The sequence below is a fragment of the Anabrus simplex genome, chromosome 3 (assembly GCF_040414725.1).
Source record: "Anabrus simplex isolate iqAnaSimp1 chromosome 3, ASM4041472v1, whole genome shotgun sequence".
Classification (NCBI taxonomy): domain Eukaryota; kingdom Metazoa; phylum Arthropoda; class Insecta; order Orthoptera; family Tettigoniidae; genus Anabrus; species Anabrus simplex.
The window spans coordinates 410,620,694-410,638,975 of NC_090267.1; the positions used below are offsets into that span (position 1 = coordinate 410,620,694).

General features: G+C 45.7%; 1 non-coding gene across 1 annotated transcript; it reads left to right on the forward strand.

The window, feature by feature from the left end:
• Positions 1–1,104: 1,104 nt before the first annotated feature.
• TRNAA-CGC (transfer RNA alanine (anticodon CGC)) lies at positions 1,105–1,176 on the forward strand. The gene has a single exon. It is a non-coding gene; the product is annotated as a tRNA-Ala (tRNA).
• Positions 1,177–18,282: the final 17,106 nt, after the last annotated feature.

An 18,282-nucleotide genomic window follows, 5' to 3' on the forward strand; every position in this document is an offset into this window, starting at 1 on the left:
GCAATTCATCGGCAACTTTTTGAGCTGTACTGGCGCCATGTTGCTGCACGACAAACCACACGCAACCAACAGCAAGTAGCTTGTTACAGCATTTTCGGTGTAAGGCACTGGACCATCCTCCCTCCAGCCCCGATCTGGCATCCAGTCAGTGATTTCCATCTCTTCGAACTGTTCAACGTGCTGTCATGACGTGGCTTCAGGGACTGGACGCAGATTTCTTCCATGCCAGCATCGATACCGTGGTGACTTCGTTGACTTCTCCTCCAGGCAAATGCCGGGATGGTTCCTTCCTTCCTTCTTCCTTGTCTATCCCTTCCGATCTTCCCATCCCCCGCACAAGGCCCCTATTCGGCATAGCAGGTGAGGGCGCCTGGGCAAGGTACTGGTCCTCCTTTCCAATTCTAAACCCCGACCCAAAGTCTCATGACCGAGCTCGATAGCTGCAGTCGCTTAAGTGCGGCCAGTATCCAGTATTCGGGAGATAGTAGGTTCAAACCCCACTGTCGGCAGCCCTGAAAATGGTTTTCCGTGGTTTCCCATTTTCACACCAGGCAAATGCTGGGGCTGTACATTAATTAAGGCCACGGCCGCTTCCTTCCCACTCCTAGCCCTTTCCTGTCCCATCGTCGCCATAAGACGTATCTGTGTCGGTGCGACGTAAAGCAACTAGCAAAAAAAAAAAAAAAAAAAAAGTCTCATACTCCAGGACACTGCGCTTGAGGCTGTAAAGGTGGGATCCCTCGCTGAGTCTGAGGGGAAAACCAACCCTGAAAGGTAAACAGATTAAGAAAGAAAGAAAGAGAATAGGGAAGTAAGGAAACGACAATTAGAAGAATAAGAATAAGAATAAGAAGCTCGTAGTGATTCCAAAAAATGCCACTTACCAGTCCTAAATAGGAATAGAGCAGACTGTATACCTACAGAGAAAGGAAGAAACGTAGGTGTGAAAGACGACGCCCGACCTCGCCGTTCAATTAACGTATTCACGTTAAAAGGAAATCCTGTGGCAGGTGACCCCACCCAGTCTACCCCATTTTTCTCCTGGACACTAGCTGTAGCTTGCTTCCTTAACGACTAAACAGAACATTGCGCTGTTTACGCGGCGGGGGTGTAACTCAGTGGTAGAGTGTCTGCTTCGCATGCAGAAAGTCCTGGGTTCAAATCCCAGCTCCTCCATCAAAATTTTAATTCTTTAAAACACATTCTGAAATACGGATAGTGACGAAATAATTGTACTTCCAACGACGAGATTATCGTATTGAAAGTATGGACGAGGTAACATCACTAACACATTTTGAGCTATAATTAAATACTGAAGCCTGCGCCTGCTTAAATAAGGGACAAAAGAGACCAATATACGTTTATTTGAATGAGATATTGTGTAATGAAATGTAACTAGTCTGACACGTTACCTGTTAGTTTCTTTATAACATTCCACATATAAATATTTCTGTCCGCCTCTGTGGTGTAGTGGTTAGGGTGATTAGCTGCCACCCCCGGAGGCCCGGGTTCGATTCCCGGCTCTGCCACGAAATTTGAAAAAAAGTGGTACGAGGGCTGGAACGGGGTCCACTCAGCCTCGGGAGGTCAACTGAGTAGAGGTGGGTTCGATTCCCACCTCAGCCATCCTGGAAGTGGTTTTCCGTGGTTTCCCACTTCTCCTCCAGGGTCGGTTTTTCCCTCGGACTCAGCAAGGGACCCCACATCTACCGCCTCATGGGCAGTGTCCTGGAGCTTCAGACTCTGGGTCGGGATACAAGTAGGGAGGATGACCAGTACCTCGCCCAGGCAGGCCGCCTGCTATGCTGAACAGGGGCCTTGTGGGGGGATGGGAAGATTGGAAGGGATAGACAAGGAAGAGGGGAGGAAGCGGCCATGGCCTTAAGTTAGGTACCATCCCGACATTTGCCTGGACGAGAAGTGGGAAACCACGGATAAACCACTTCCAGGATGGCTGAGGTGGGAATCAAACCCACCTCTACTCAGTTGGTCTCCCGAGGCTGGGTGGGCCCCGTTCCAGGCCTCGTAACACTTTTCAAATTTCGTGGCAGAGCCGGTAATCGAACCCGGACCTCCGGGGGTGGCAGCTAATCACACTAACCACTACACCATAGAGGCGGACATATAAATATTTAATATTTATTTAATCCGTTTACCCTCCAGGGTTGGTTTCTTCCCCCAGATTCAGCGGGAGATCCCACCTCTACCGCCCCTAGGGCAGTGTTTTGAGCGTGGGTTTTTGGTCATGGATATAACTGCGAAGAAGGACCAGTACCTCACCCAGGCGGCCTCACCTGCTATGCTGAACAGGGTCCTTTTAGGGTATAATAATGGCGTGTGGCCTCCGAAGGGGCCTGGTGTAGGTCTTTCGAGTTGACGCCGTATAGGCGACCTGCGCATATAGGAGGATGGAGCCCTAATGATGAATACGGCACACATACCCAGCCCCCGAGCTATTGGAATTAACCAATGAAGGTTAAAAGACCCGACACGGCCGGGAATCGAACCCAGGACCCTCTGGACCAAAGGCCAGCATGCTGACCATTTAGCCGTGGAGCCGGACGTAAGTCATGTCTTCATCCCGAGGTGGTGTAGCTCTTTTCAGGCACACCTCTATGGAGATGAGCTGCATGTACATTTTAACCTTATACCAGCCCTCCTTCCACTTTTAAATCTTTCTGAGAATCGAACTCAGTCCTCCGTGGGCGACAGCTAATAGTGCTAACCGCTATAATGCGGAGGCGTGCTTTTGCTGGTGAGATAGAGTGTTCACAGAGCACAATGTCGTCTTTAGCGTTCTTGCTGGGTTGATGCTCCTGAGAATTCTGGGAACTCGCAACGCCGAGATGTACGAACAGCTTTTAAGTCCCTGGCTGATTTCAGTATTGTACATAATTTACCCCTAAGGACAGCGTGATAGTTTCCAGTAGGATAATCATCCAGTTCATACTTCAAAGACTGTTCAGCACCGGGCGAGTTGGCCATGCGGTCAGGGGCGCGCAGCTGTGAGCTTGCTTGCATCCGGGAGATAGCTGGTTCGAGCTCCACTGTCGGCAGCCCTGAGGATAGTTTTCCGTGGTTTCCCATTTTCACACCAGGAAAATCCTGGGGCTGTACCTTAATTAAGGCCGCGGCCGCTTCCTTCCTACTCCTAGCCCTTTTCTGTCCCATCGTCTCCATAAGACCTATCTGTATGGGTGCGACGTAAAACCATTAGCAATAAAAACAAAACAAAAAAGACTGTTCTGCGATCGTTTCTTTACCGGGCGAGTTGGCCGTGCGGTTAGGGGCGCGCAGGTGTGAGCTTGCATCCGGGAGATAGTGCGTTCGAATCCCAATGTTGGCAGCCCTGAAGATGGTTTTCCGTTGTTTCCCATTTTCACTCCAGGAAAATGCTGGGGCTGTACCTTAATTAAGGCAACGGCCGCTTCCTTCCAACTCCATACTTTTCTTATCCCATCGTCGCCATAAGACGGTGCGACGTAAAGCCGCTAGCAAAGAAAGAAAAAACACGTTTGTCCTGATCTAAACCCAAATAGAATTCCTGAAGAGGTCTCAGTGAGAACGCCGTCGACGCTCGAACTCAAAGGAAGAGCTGTGAACAATGGTGTTCAGCTTTGGGAAGAACTGGCCCTTAATGAGGTGTTCTTCCAGACCCTCGCTGCTTCTGTGTTCAATCGATTTCGAACAGTCATAGAGCACGAGGGTCAGTAAATCAAATGTTTATTTGTGTTTGATTGCTTCTTCTTTTTTTTAATTACTAGTGCCGTAACTACTCCCGCCGGGGTCTGCAGATACGAAGGGAGTACTAGTTTCTTTGGTGTACTAAATCCAGAGGTATGTTTTTGTTTCTCAGAAGTATTTCGCAGGATCTCCCTACTTGTGTATTTTGGCCTTCGTATTCTTCAGATGGTTCTTCGATACTTAGGGCTCCCTGAACAAAGTGATTTTCGTCTGTCCGTCGGATATGTCCAAACCATTTCCAGTGTTCTTCGTCTATTTTATCAGTTAGGGTATCTCAGATATCCCATTGAGCCACAAATGTGATACTTCTAATCCGATCTTCCTTTGTCACACCCATTTACCAACATAGCATTTTCATTTCGGCGGCGTGCAGTTTCTGATTATGGTTCGTTTTCCTGGCCCACGTCTTTGTACTGTATGTCACTGCTATCTGATCACATTGCTATAGACCATATCTTTCATTTTCGAAGGCATTCCTTTATTACACATCAAACCGGTCACTAGTCACCACTGTAGCCAACCGACATCAATTCGGTGTCGACCATCAGCATCTGCTGTTTCCTTGCAGTTGATGATGGATCCAAGGAACCTGAATCCACTTACCACCATTAAGGGCTCATCATCCACGAAGACTCGATGTCGTGGACTGGAAAACTTGCTGTACATACACACAGTATACTTTCCATCCGTGGCTCTCAAACACAAGCCTCCATTTCTCAAGAACCTTTTCAAACAGCTGCTTCACCAATCAAGACTAGGTCGTACGGGTAAAAAATGCTCTATGGTAGCTCATGCATGAGATGTTTGGTAAGATAGTTTATGACCAAATTAAACAAAAATGGGCTAAGCACTGAACCGTGGGGAACGCCAACTTTCACTGGCTAACTATCAGACTCCCCACCTCCGTATTTAGTAGGTCTTTTTCACAGCATTCGCCAGCCACTCGGGCACATTTTGGCTTCGTAAGGTGTTCCAGACTAATTCTCTTGGAACGCAATCTAGATCAACAAACACTGCGTGAATTTGTACTAGTATACAGTTTGCCATTATGCGTTCCCAGTTCTTAATCGTGTGTGACATTAATTCTATTCCTTGATATTTCCCGCATTCTCTGCGATCATCCTTATTCCTGAAACTCGGTAAAGGAAGCTTTTACGGAGCTGAGCTGGAAAGGGGTCACAGTTTTATGTTCTTTCTTTCTTAGCCCTCGAACGCAAGAACAAAACTCGAGGGATTGAGTAAAAACTATTCGTAATAAATAAGATCATCATCATCTGTTTACCCTCCAGGTTCGGCTTTTCCCTCGGACTCAGCGAGGGATCCCACCTCTACCGCCTCAAGAGCAGTGTCCTGGAGCTTCAGACTCTTGGTCGGGGGATACAACTGGGGAGAATGACCAGTACCTCGCCCAGGCGGCCTCACCTGCTATGCTGAACAGGGGCCTTGTGGAGGGGTGGGAAGATTGGAAGGGATACACAAGGAAGAGGGAAGGAAGCGGCCGTGGCCTTAAGTTAGGTACCATCCCGGCATTCGCCTGGAGGAAAAGTGGGAAACCACGGAAAACCACTTCCAGGATGGCTGAGGTGGGAATCGAACCCACCTCTACTCAGTTGATGTCCCGAGGCTGAGTGGACCCCGTTCCAGCCCTCGTACCACTTTTCAAATTTTCGTGGCAGAGTCGGGAATCGAACCCGGACCTCCTGGGGTGGCAGCTAATCACGCTAACCACTACACCACAGAGGCGGACAATAAATAAGATACGGTTCATATACAGTAACGTTCACATATCTCCTAGGCAAATGTTGGGGCTGTACCTTAATCAAGGCCACTGTCGATTCCTTCCAACTGCCGGCCCTTGCCTGTCCCATCGTAACCATAAAACTTATTTGTGTCGACGCAACTTAAAGCAAATTGTAAAAAATTTAAACACTCTCTCTAAGCAATGAGGCATCAGTGTAATGAAGCATAAAAAGTAGCTTACTAATAGGATTTGAACCTATGCCAGCTCCCAATTATCACACTAGCAGTTCAACTCAATGTTTCTACCTAAACAGCTAACACGCGGCTCCCCAGCTCACTTCAGTTCTTTCTGACGTATTCTCATTTTGTTTTATTTATACTGAATTTAAGTATCAGGGAAAATGTTTACTTGTTTAGTTCTCATGCCCAGCCCAAAACTCAAAGGAATGTGCAGAGTAACTACGTAATAGTCCGCCTCTGTGGTGTAGTGGTTAGCGTGATTAGCTGCCACCCCCGGAGGTCCTGGTTCTTTTCCCGGCTCTGCCACGAAATTTGAAAAGTGGTACGAGGGCTGGAACGGGGTCCACTCAGCCTCGGGAGGTCAACTGAGTAGAGGTGGGTTCGATTCCCACCTCAGCCATCCTCGAAATGGTTTTCCGTGGTTTCCCACTTCACCTCCAGGCGAATGCCGGGATGGTACCTAACTTAAGGCCACGGCCGCTTCCTTCCCTCATCCTTGCCAATCCCTTCCAATCTTCCCATCTCCCTACAAGGCCCCTGTTCACCATAGCAGGTGAGGCCGCCTGGGCGAGGTACTGGTCATACTCCCCAGTTGTATCCCCCGACCAAGAGTCTGAAGTTCCGGGACACTGCCCTTGAGGCGGTAGAGGTGGGATCTCTCGCTGAGTCCGAGGGAAAAGCCGAACCTGGAGGGTAAACAGATGATGATGATGATGATGAACTACGTAATATGTATTTGAAAATCCCTGACACTGCCATTGGGGCTTCCCCAAAACTGTTATCAAGAGTACGCTCATTTCTTTCTTGAGCACTTAGTAACATAACAAGTCCACTAAACTAGAAAATGCGAAACTTCTTTTGAGCATTGTATAAAAGCGAAAATCCACTGACTCACTGACTGATCACTGTATTCCCGAAACACCCTAATTTAGGAAGTTCATATTTTACACGATTTCGCCCTTATGTATTACGTGCTCACCAATGAAGTGTTTGAAAAAATCCCATCCCTTATGGGATGACAGGGGGGTTAAACCCTTAAAAACAAAATGTACTTCCGAAAACGTTCGACGTGCAACGTTGAATTTACCTTTTCATGTCCTAAATGTTAAATACTGTAAGACAAAGTTTGAAAAATGTATTTACCCCTCAGCGGGTTAAATGAGGGTTAAGACCTGAAAAATAAAATATTCAGTCCTCCAAAACCATTTGATTTACGATCTTAAAAATTTAAAACATTTCTGTCTTAGATGTCACTCAAGAAACACCTTTAATTGTTCCACCCTAAGGGGTTTAAATGGGAGTTGGCTCCGAGAACAAAAATATTATTTCTCCGAAACAGTTTGACGTACGAAGTTGAAATGTTATATAATCGCTGGTCTTCTTAGATACTAAAATAACAAATGGTCTTAAAACATTCCACTCTGAAAGGATTTGAATGGGGGTGAGTCCCGATACCAAATATACGGTATTCATTTCTTCGATGGCGTTTGACGTATAAAGTTATAATTTCACATTATGATTGCACAGGTCCGCCTCTGTGGTGTAGTGGTTAGCGTGATTAGCTGCCACCTCCGGAGGTCCGGGTTCGATTCCCGGCTCTGCCACGAAAATTTGAAAAGTGGTACGAGGGCTGGAACGGGGTCCACTCAGCCTCGGGAGGTCAATTGAGTAGAGGTGGGTTCGATTCCCACCTCAGCCATCCTCGAAGTCGTTTTCCGTGGTTTCCCACTTCTCCTCCAGGCGAATGCCGGGATGGTACCTAACTTAAAGCCACGGCCGCTTCCTTCCCTCTTCCTTGTCTATCCCTTCCAATCTTCCCATCCCTCCACAAGGCCCCTGTTCAGCATAGCAGGTGAGGCCGCCTGGGCGAGGTACTGGTCATACTCCCCAGTTGTATCCCCCGACCAAGAGTCTGAAGCTCCAGGACACTGCCCTTGAGGCGGTAGAGGTGGGATCCCTCGCTGTGTCCGAGGGAAAAGCCGAACCTGGAGGGTAAACGGATGATGATGATGATGATGATGATGATGATTGCACAGTAGCGTAGCCAGGATCGGCTGATTGGTGGGGTGGGGGTGGGGGTCGTAGTTACAAAATGATGGTAGAACACAATGAAAGTGCATGCATGACTTGTCATTGTAAGGCCACTGACACGAGTGAATTACAGATCTGTTGGTTCTACAATTATGTCTTACCGGGCGAGTTGGCCGTGTGGTTAGGGGCTCGCAGCTGTGAGCTTACATCCGGGAGATAGTGGGTTCGAACCCCATTGTCGGTAGCCCTGAAGATGGTTTTCCGTGGTTTCCCATTTTCATACCAGGCAAATGCTGAAGCTAAACCTTAATTAAGGCCACAGCCGCTTCCTTCCCACTCCTAGCCCTTCCCTGTTCCGTTGTCGCCATAAGAACTATCTGTGTCGGTGTGACGTAAAGCAAATAGCAAAATATATATATATTTCTCTGAATATTTATTTAGTTTATTGTTTATTATCAGTTTCTGTATATTTTCCTTTCGTAAAAATTCCATGGGGTCTAACCCCAAGCAACCCCCGCCCTCCCCACCCCCCATAGTTACGCCCCTGTGATTGCATCTGTGTCTTTTGTGTTAAATTAGATGGGTTGAAAGAATGTCACCATTCATGGAGTTAAATGGGGGTTAACATCTGAAAAAGAAATCATTCTTCCAAAATCATTCGACGTACGAAGACAATTTTAACATGATGTTATTTTATACCCTGTCCGACTCGTTGGCTCAATGGCCTTCGGTTCAGAGGGTCCCGGGTTCGATTCCCGATCGGGTCGGGGATTTTAATCGTTTCAGATTAATTCCTCTGGCTCGGAGAGTGGGTGTTTGTGTCCGTCCCAACACTCTGCTCTTCATATTCAGACAACACCACAGAAACACGCAATAGTGATTACACCCCTCCATATAAGGTTGGCGTCAGAAACGGCATCCGGCCATAAAGCAGGGCCAAATCCACATGTGCGACGCAGTTCGCACCCGGGTCCCACAGGTGTGGGAAAAAATCGGTAGGAAAAGAAGAAGCAGAAGTTGTTATTTTATATCCTAGATTTGGTATTTGAAATATTTTAAAACTTTTCGCCCCTAGTAGTTTTAAATTGGCGTTAGCTCCTGAAATAAAAATATTCATTTCTCGGAAACCGCTTGACGTACGAAGTTGAAATTTCACAGGATATATATCATAAATGTTAAATATAAAATATTTTAATGCATTTGCCCTCTAAAGTGTGTATGTGGCGATTCGCTATGAAAACAAAAATATTCATTATTCCTAACTGTTTGACGTACTAAGTTGAAACTTAACTATATGGTTGCACGTTTACATCTTGAACACATTACAGTAAATTTTTAAAAAATGTTCTAAAACATTCCCCCGTAACGGATATAAATGCAGGTTATCTCCGAAAACAAGGAGTCTCCTCCTAAATTGTTTGATGTACGAACTGAGGGTGTGTTCTACAGGCTTCACCGATAATGGGGTCTCCAAAATTTAAAACTTCGAAAGAGAACCTTCGGCTTAAAACCGTAGCAAAAGCGCGGGTATCTTCCTAGTATTTCTATAAATCCTTAACTCAGATGTGAAAGAACATAATCATTTTAGCTTTTCTTGAGCGAGGAGAATTCCTCATGATCCTTTCACAAAGATGATGTTGAGGAGGACATGAAAAAGGAATGCAGACAATAACGATGTACAGAGGTGATTGGGCTGGAATTGTGCGGGAAGGTAAGTCGCTCCATGGGCTTTAGCACCAAGGAGTAAGTACTACACACTCAGCTTCGACATTATGCCGTTGTTCTTCAGAGAATATAATACAACCTAATTAGCGAAATGCTTGACCAAAGTGATATATTCGTATGAAGTGAATGACATCTGGTAGGGGAACTTTCTCTACACTATGTACACAAGTCACACATCACCAGTGAAGAGAAAGACAGGAAACTGCTGTCATCATCTGTAAGTAGGACAGCCGTTTCTTTTCTCTGAACAGCTAGACAGCTCAAACTAAAGTTGTAGGCTCAGATATTTGACGAGGCTTGCTTCTCTAGATTGTTCTATGCTCTATGTTCTAGACGATTACAGCTTGGGGAGCGCGCTGGATCATAGTCTAGCTATTCAGCTTCTGGCCCGAGTGTCTCGGGTTTGAATTCTATTGGCTTCAAGAAGGATTTGCATTAGCAAGAGCACGTGCCAGTAATAAGGGCTTGTGAACCAAAAACTGTCCAAAAAATCTTAATTGAGCTAGGCCAACCGAGTGTAAGGGAATATTGAGGAAAACAATCAACCCCCTTCCACACTAGGCTCTGGGCGTTACGTCTCTGGATAACTTGGCGGGAGTCAGGGAAGGCAGGTCTGGGTATTCGAACGAAAATCTCCTCCACCCCTTCAGGTTGGTTTTCTGTGACTCGGATCACGTGACCTATAGGCAACATGTGTCGCTCACCGGGACATGTTAGGCTCTCCTGGTTCTAGTATGTGATGTCCTTGGGCGACCTGCACGTCTAGATGTGGGATAATGATGAGAATGAAGTAGGGAGAGGGTGAAAACCGGTGGCGACACGAAGCCTACTCCTGTCTTATCGTCACCACCAACGGACGAATCACCATCAAGTCATTTGTCCTCAGTCCATACATTAATACTGCGGAGAGATTTGGAATTGAATCCAGAATTTTGGTGCGCAATCTAGTGGTTAGGAATTGAATACCACCACTTCTACTCTGCCGGCCAACACTGTGAGGGTGATTTTTTTTTTTCCAATAACGGGACTCCAACTGTCAAACCACGGTTGCAGACTATATATACGATTATGGCCACGATAGTTATATGTAATTCATTAGGAATACTGTCCGACTCGTTGGCTGAATGGTCAGCGTTCTGGCGGTTTCGATTCCCGGCCGAGTCGGGGATTTTAACCTTCATTGGTTAAATTCCAGTGGCTTGGGGGCTGGGTGTTTGTGCTGTCCCCAACATCCATGCAACTCACACAACACACATAACACTATCCTCCACCACAATAGCACGCAGTTTTCAACACATGGCAGATGCCGCCCACCCTCATCGGAGGGTCTACCTTACAGGGGCTGCACCCTGCTAGAAATAGCCACACGATTTTTTTTAAAAAAAAATAGGTATATTAGGAAATTACCGCGGTCAACGAAAACATAACTTCCATACATATGAGAATAAAAGATCAGATCTTCGAATTTTGCAATAACTTGTTACAACAAGCCCTCGTGGCTCAAGTGCCAGCGCGCCAGCCTCTCACCGCTGTGTTCTATGTTTCAGTCCGGCTCCATGGCTAAATAGTGTGCTGGCCTTTGGTCACAGGAGTCCCCGGTTCGATTCCCGGTGGGATCGGGAATTTTAACCATAATTGGTTAAATCCGCTGGCATTGGGGCTGGGTCTATGTGTCGTCTTCATCATCACTTCATCCTTATCACGACGTGCGGGTCGCCTACTGACATCAAATCAAAAGACTTTTATCTGGCGAGCCGAACTTGTCTTCGGACACTCCCGGCACTAAAAGCCATTTCATTCCGTGGTTCAAATCCCGGTCACTCCATGTGAGATTTGTGCTGTACAAAGTGGAGGCGGGACAGGATTTTCCCGGATACTCCGGTTTTCCCTGCCATCTTTCATTACAGCAACACTCTCCAGTATCATTTCATTTCATTTGTTAGTTAATCATTGCCCCAGAGGAGTGCGACAGGCTTCGGCAACCAGCACAATTTCTATCCTCACCGCTGACCTCGTCGAATAACTGGAAACAGGCTGTGGTATTTCATTTTCTACTTGTTACAACAGCAGTAAACAAGAGAAAGGCCCGGTTTATTCTATCTCAGTTAAAAGAATACTAGCGCACTGTTTGTTAACATAGCGTTAAAAATTTAGCAGCATGTTCATATTCTTGCTTTTATCCAAACATTTCCTGGGGACTGTTAGTTAACACGGTGTTCAAGAGTCACGATCAGTGAGAATCTAGAACGCAGTGGCAGAACCACACAGTTTCTGAGTGCGCTCCAATGCGCTTTTGTTTGAATACAGCTGTAAACCAAGGCGCGTGAAGTCAAAATTAATTAAAACTTTTTGTTTTGACCTTGAATTTTCTGTTGTTCTGTAGATCAATATGAAAACAGCTGAGAAGAGAATGCGTGGTTCAGATTTCTCTTCTTTTGATAATGATTTCCGAGTACAGTATGCGCCAAAATATACAGTACTGGAAATTATGTTAGTCTTATTGTCATTACCTTACTTATCGAGATGATAGTGTAAATGTTCAAAATGTGCTCCATTGCGCTGTAGGCAGTGTTCATAACGATCACGCAGATTTTCCAACATATTCTGGAACATAGGTTGCTGCAGAGTCCCGAAGAACGAGACGATTTCTGACGTAATGCAGGCACAGTTTTGGGTGGATCTGGACAATTGAAAATTTGCTCTTTTAACATTCCCCACACGTAAGCATCAGGTGGTGTGAGATCAGGGGAATGTGATGGGTAGGCGAACTCAGCCCCGCGGGAAATTACTCGTCGGGTTTCTTGCAGCATACCCACAGACTGTCGAGCGGTGTGGCAGATCGCCCCGTCTTGTTGGAACCACTGTCTATTCATCTGCATGTTCCTGACACGACAAAACCTTCTTAGATCTTGAATAAATGGCCTGATCACTATGTTCCTATAGCGTTCCTGGTTAACAGTAAGAGGTGCACCATCATCATTCTCTCTGACATACGGACCTAGCACACCGTTTCCTGACACTGCACACCAAATCGTCACACGCACACTACGTAGCGGTTTCTGGACTATAGTGTCTGGCCTATCGAAACCAAGAAAGCGAGTTGTTTGGCGATTGATGAAACCGTCCAAGTGAATGTGACTTTCGTCGGAGAACCACACGTTGAACAAGAAATCTGGATCCTCGTACACCATGGCCAAGATTCGTGCACAATATTCCACCCTGACATGCCTATCGTGCTCCGTCAATCGTTGCCCAACCTGTATTCGGTACGGAAATCCACCTATGTCTTTAAACAATCGTCGAAGTGACGTAGGGCTGATGTTTAATGTCAGGGCTGTTCGGCGAAGACTTCGCTTTGGAGACTAGAACACCTGATTGAGGACACGTCCATGATTTTCATTTGTGGACATAGTTACTGGCCTACCAGACATTCCCTTCAATACACTACCCGTACGACGAAATTTTTTAACAATGGATAGCATAACTGTGTTGCTAGGTGCTGGCTTATTGAAGTGTTCACGATATTGTTCCGCCACTAACTTTAAACTCGGCCCACCTTGATAACCGTTTCCGTGCGAGCGAAAATAATACTCCACTATAAACACTTTTTCCTCCCTCGCGAGACCCATTGTCACTTCCAATCGCAGAGCACAACGTTCTTCACACAACTAACAATTCATCATGGCGATGTAACAAAAAGCAGACGCTCAGGCGTGCGCATGCGCACTGCGCAGAAATGAGTACTGTATATTTTGGCGCATACCGTATATACCTATTATAGAAAGTAAGCAAACTAATGGATCCGTGCTCAAAGCTGAAAGTGACGCTTGGCAGAAAATTTGTAGTGAATTTAATGTGTATACTGACGTTGGCCAACGTACGATCAAGCAACTTAAACAACTGTATGAAAATGATCTCTTCTGCTTCTAACACTTTCTGGGAAAGGCCTATCATATTCCAAATATTCAAAATCCAGAAGTTTTGCATCTAATGCACCTGCCATATTTTGAACTAACAGAGAATTTAACTGCTTGAATCTGGGCAGTTAAGTTAACTGAGAGTTTAACAGATTGTTAGTCTTAACCAATGTTGATTAAATGTTAATCTGGTGAAGTTCACTGTTAAATTATTTTACAGTGCAGTTAAATGTTGACTGAGGTTTAATAAACCGGGCCAAGAGAGAGAAACAAAGAGACGGAACACAGTGCACAACGTAATCTTCACTTCACACTCACTCAGTGGAAAAGGTCCCTACGATAACAGAAACGTAATCTCTGTGGATGTGTATAACAACAACATAGTACGTCCTTGTGCTACTGTGGCGACGTAAGTTGAGGTCTCGCTCTCGCAAGCCAGGATTCGAGAGTGTAAAATAGTTGTCTCTCCTTAGCTCGATGCCTGTCGTATAGTTATTGCCCTATTCTAACACTTAGATTCTAGTAATATATATAGTACCAGACGGGTGCTACTCTTGGTTACCTAGTTGTACTCCCCTTGAAGCAATAATCACCACCATCACCATCGGTAACATCACCAACAAACGGAAATCTTACAAGTTGTGGAGAAAAAATGAGGTGTTCAACTGGGTGGTGGAGGTCAAGACATGAATATGAAAAACAAATTAGAGTAATTATTTTGTTGCTGTGGTTTAACGTCGTGCTAACACATTGCAGGTTTTCTGCGATGCAAGGACGGGAAGGAGGTAAAATTGGGAAAGTGGCCTTAATTAAGACACAGCCCCGGCATTTGCCTGGCGTGAAACCATATTCAGGGCTCCCGACAGTGGGATTCGAACCCAACCATCTTCCGAATGTAAGCTCGCAGCTACGCGACCCTAACCGCACGGCAATCTCAATGGAATGTGGACCACTCAGCCTCGGGATGTCAATTGAGTAGAGGGGTTCTATTCCCACCTCAGCCATCCTGGAAATGGATTTCCGTGGTTTCCCACTTCTTCAGGCAAATGCCGAGATGGTACCAAACTAAAGGCCACCAGCGCTTCCTTTCCATTATTTACCTATCACATCCAATCTTTCCATCCCGCCTAAGGCCCCTGTTCACGTTAGCAGGTAAGGCCGCCTGGGCGAGGTAGTGGTCCTTCATCCCATTTGTATCCCCCGGCCCAAATGTCTCTCGCTCCAGAACACTGCCCTTGGGGCGGTAGAAGTGGGATCCCTCGCTGAGTCAGAGGATAAACCAACCCTGGACGGTAAACGGATTAAGGAAGAAAGAAAGAATGAAAGAAAGAAAGTAAAGAAAATCATTTTTAATATACAACAAACATACAGAAGTTTTATTCTTTTCAAGACTGAAATAAGTTCTGTAACACAAGCGGCCTTCAAAGCTTTGTAAAAATATTGCTTGTTTTTAGGCGTTTTAAACATTTGTAGATGGCTGGTTTTCATACAAGTCTACAGATGCCGTTTTAAATAGAGTAGCTGAAACAATTAGAAGATTTAAAATTGTGCCTTTCTCCTTTGACTCATATTATTAAAGAAGTCCACCTCTGTGGTGTAGTTGTTAGTGTGATTAGGTGCCACCCCCGAAGGCCTGGGTTCGATTCCCGGCTCTACCACGAAATTTGAAAAGTAGTACGAGGGCTGGTACGGGGTTCACAGATCCTCTGGAGATCAACTGAGTAGAGGACAGTTCGATTCCCACTTCAACCATCCTCGAAGTGGTTCTCCGTGGTTTCCCAATTCTCTTTCAGGCAAACGCCAGGATGGTACCTAACTTAAAGGCCACGACCGCTACTTCCCACTTTCTTGTCCATCCCTTCGTATCTTCCCATCCCCCCCCCCCCGTCAAGGCCCCTGTTCAGCATTGCAGGTGAAGCCACCTGGGGGAGGTGCTGTCCTCTTCCCCAGTTGTATCCCCGACCCGAAGTCTCACGCTCCAGGACACTGCCCTTGAGGTGGTAAAGGTAAGATCCCTCGCTGAATCCGAAGGTAAAATAAACCCGGGGGAAGGGGATAAACGGATTAAGAAAGAAAAAATGATTAAAGAAAGCATTAATAAATAATGAAGAGAAACATTTTTTAACAGTTGTAGCTACTGCAATACAATATATAAAATAACTAGAGATGTGAATTACAGGCACTAATAAGTTGGAAAGCAAACGTATTTAATGAAGGCACTGGTGTCATTTATATGGTTTGTATAAATGTTAGCGATCTGAAGTTGCAGAACCCCTAACACTTATGCAACTCACCAACATAACTGTAGAACGGCTAGATTACATTTGCGCCTTATTCAAATACGTTTGCATTCTAAGCAATTGGGTGAATGCCAATGTGCACGTAACATGACCCGTCAGTATTCCACTTCATGTGGATGAATATTAGTTCTAGATGCATGGACACTAGGTCTCCAACTTCAGGAATCCTTCCGATGTATCGTTAACATCGGAGATAGACCACATACACACTGAGACATAAATTCACATGGAATGTATCACAGAACTTTTTTGATATATTCAATTTTATTACGGATTATTGGAGACTTTTCAGAAAATACTGACGCCACTTTCAAGCAGCTCTTTTATGCAGTGATATATAATGTAAATCTTGATATAATGCACCAACGAACGTAGTCACTTTAGTTTCACAAGGTGCAAAGCTTATGTAAGTAGTAAATGGACACGTGAAAGTGGTATTTCTCGTTCTTTGCCTTTGTATACGAGCACTTTGATCGAACAGTAGATCAGTGGTAGATCTTACATAACAAGGTAGCGGGTTCAAACCCAACAGAGGAAGTCGGATTTTTGAAGGGCGGAAAAAAGTCCAGTCGATGTCGGCATGTAAAAGATCTCTGGTGACACATTTGAAGTTCACCCGACAAAATGGCTTAAAAACTCAGCCGTAGACGTCCAAGAGAGGTTCCGTTTACCCTGTCATCTAGTAGGCTTAGTGTGAAACGGAACGTCGAAATTGACGAACAAGCAGTTAAAATGCGTGCACACGGTAGCTGAGGCCATACGATTATTATTATTATTATTATTATTATGCTGCCACCCCCGGAGGTCCGGGTTCGATTCCCGGCTCTGCCACGAAATTTGAACAGTGGTACGAGGGCTGGAACGGGGTCCACTCAGCCTCGGGAGGTCAACTGAGTAGAGGTGGGTTCGATTCCCACCTCAGCCATCCTCGAAGTGGTTTTCCGTTGTTTCCCACTTCACCTCCAGGCGAATGCCGGGATGGTACCTAACTTAAGGCCACGGCCGCTTCCTTCCCTCGTCCTTGTCTATCCCTTCCAATCTTCCCATCCCCCTCCAAGGCCCCTGTTCACCATAGCAGGTGAGGCCGCCTGGGCGAGGTACTGGTCATACTTCCCAGTTGTATCCCCCGACCAAGAGTCTGAAGCTCCAGGACACTGCCCTTGAGGCGGTAGAGGTGGGATCCCTCGCTAAGTCCGAGGGAAAAACCGAACCTGGAGGGTAAACAGATGATGATGATGATGATGATTATTATTATTATTATTATTATTATTATTATTATTATTATTATCGAGGGGCTTGCTTCTCATAATGCTGTGGCCATTCCGATACCTCGCTTATTTGGTCAGCGTCTTGGCCTTCAGTTCCGAAGATCCCGAGTTCGATTCCTGCCAGGACCGGGAATTCCAACTGCTTATGGTTAATACATTTAGCTCGAAGAATGGGTGTTTGTGTTCGTCTTAATATAGACTACTTATCTTCATTTAGATACAACTCACCAGACTACCAGCCACAACAGAAACACCCAATAGTGAATACATAGTTGCGTCAGGAAGGGCATCCGGCCGTAAAACTCGGCCAGATCCACAGCAACTGTCGACCCAAATAAATTGGATAATAAAAGGGAAGGAAGAAGATTGCTGTGGCCAGTATTTTCTGGTTTAGTTGAAAAACATGTCATCTCCCGAACATGACACATTTTCAAACCAAACAGAGAGTTCATGGTTCAGTATTCGATACGCAGTAGAGAAAGACATGGCTTGTTTGTAGTTCAAACTGTGTATTTACCTAACAAGAATAGGAAACCAAAGACAATTTAATAACCGAGCCAGTGGTTGCGCGGTCTGAGGCACGTAGCTGTGAGCGTGCATTAGAGGGATAGTGGGTTCGAATCCCCACTGTCAGGGGATGGTTGCCCAGTTGTACCTCCTTTTAAAACAATAATCACCACCACCACCACCACCACCACTCCACTGTCGGCAGCCCTGAAGGTGGTTTTCCGTGATTTCCCATTTACACACCAGACAAATGCAAGGCCACGGTCGATTCCTTCCCACTCCTAACCTTTTCCTGTCCCATCAAGACCTGTGTCGGTGCGACGCAACGCAAATTGTAATACAAAAAGTTAATATTCAGGAAAAACGAGATGACTTGTTTTTGAACTGATCCTTTCAATTGAAGATCACAATAGTTTGTGTATTTTGCGACAGAGTGCAGGAAATGTATACGTGTTGAACCACAGTATTAGAAAATCGAATGTATGACATTGCTTTTTCTGTAATTGTCACAACATTCTTGATCAGTTTTTGACGATGAAAAATGAAATGAAATGCGTATGGCTTTTAGTGCCGGGAGTGTCCGAGGACTTCGGCTCGCCAGATGCAGGTCGTTTGACTTCACGCCCGTAGGCGACCTGCGCGTCGTGATGAGGATGAAATGATGATGAAGACGGCACATACACACAGCCCCCGTGCCAGAGAAATTAACCAATGATGGTTAAAATTCCCGACCCTGCCAAAGGCCAGCACGCTAACCATTTAGCCATGGAGCCGGATAGTTTTTGACGATGTGTGGATCGAACGAGTGAC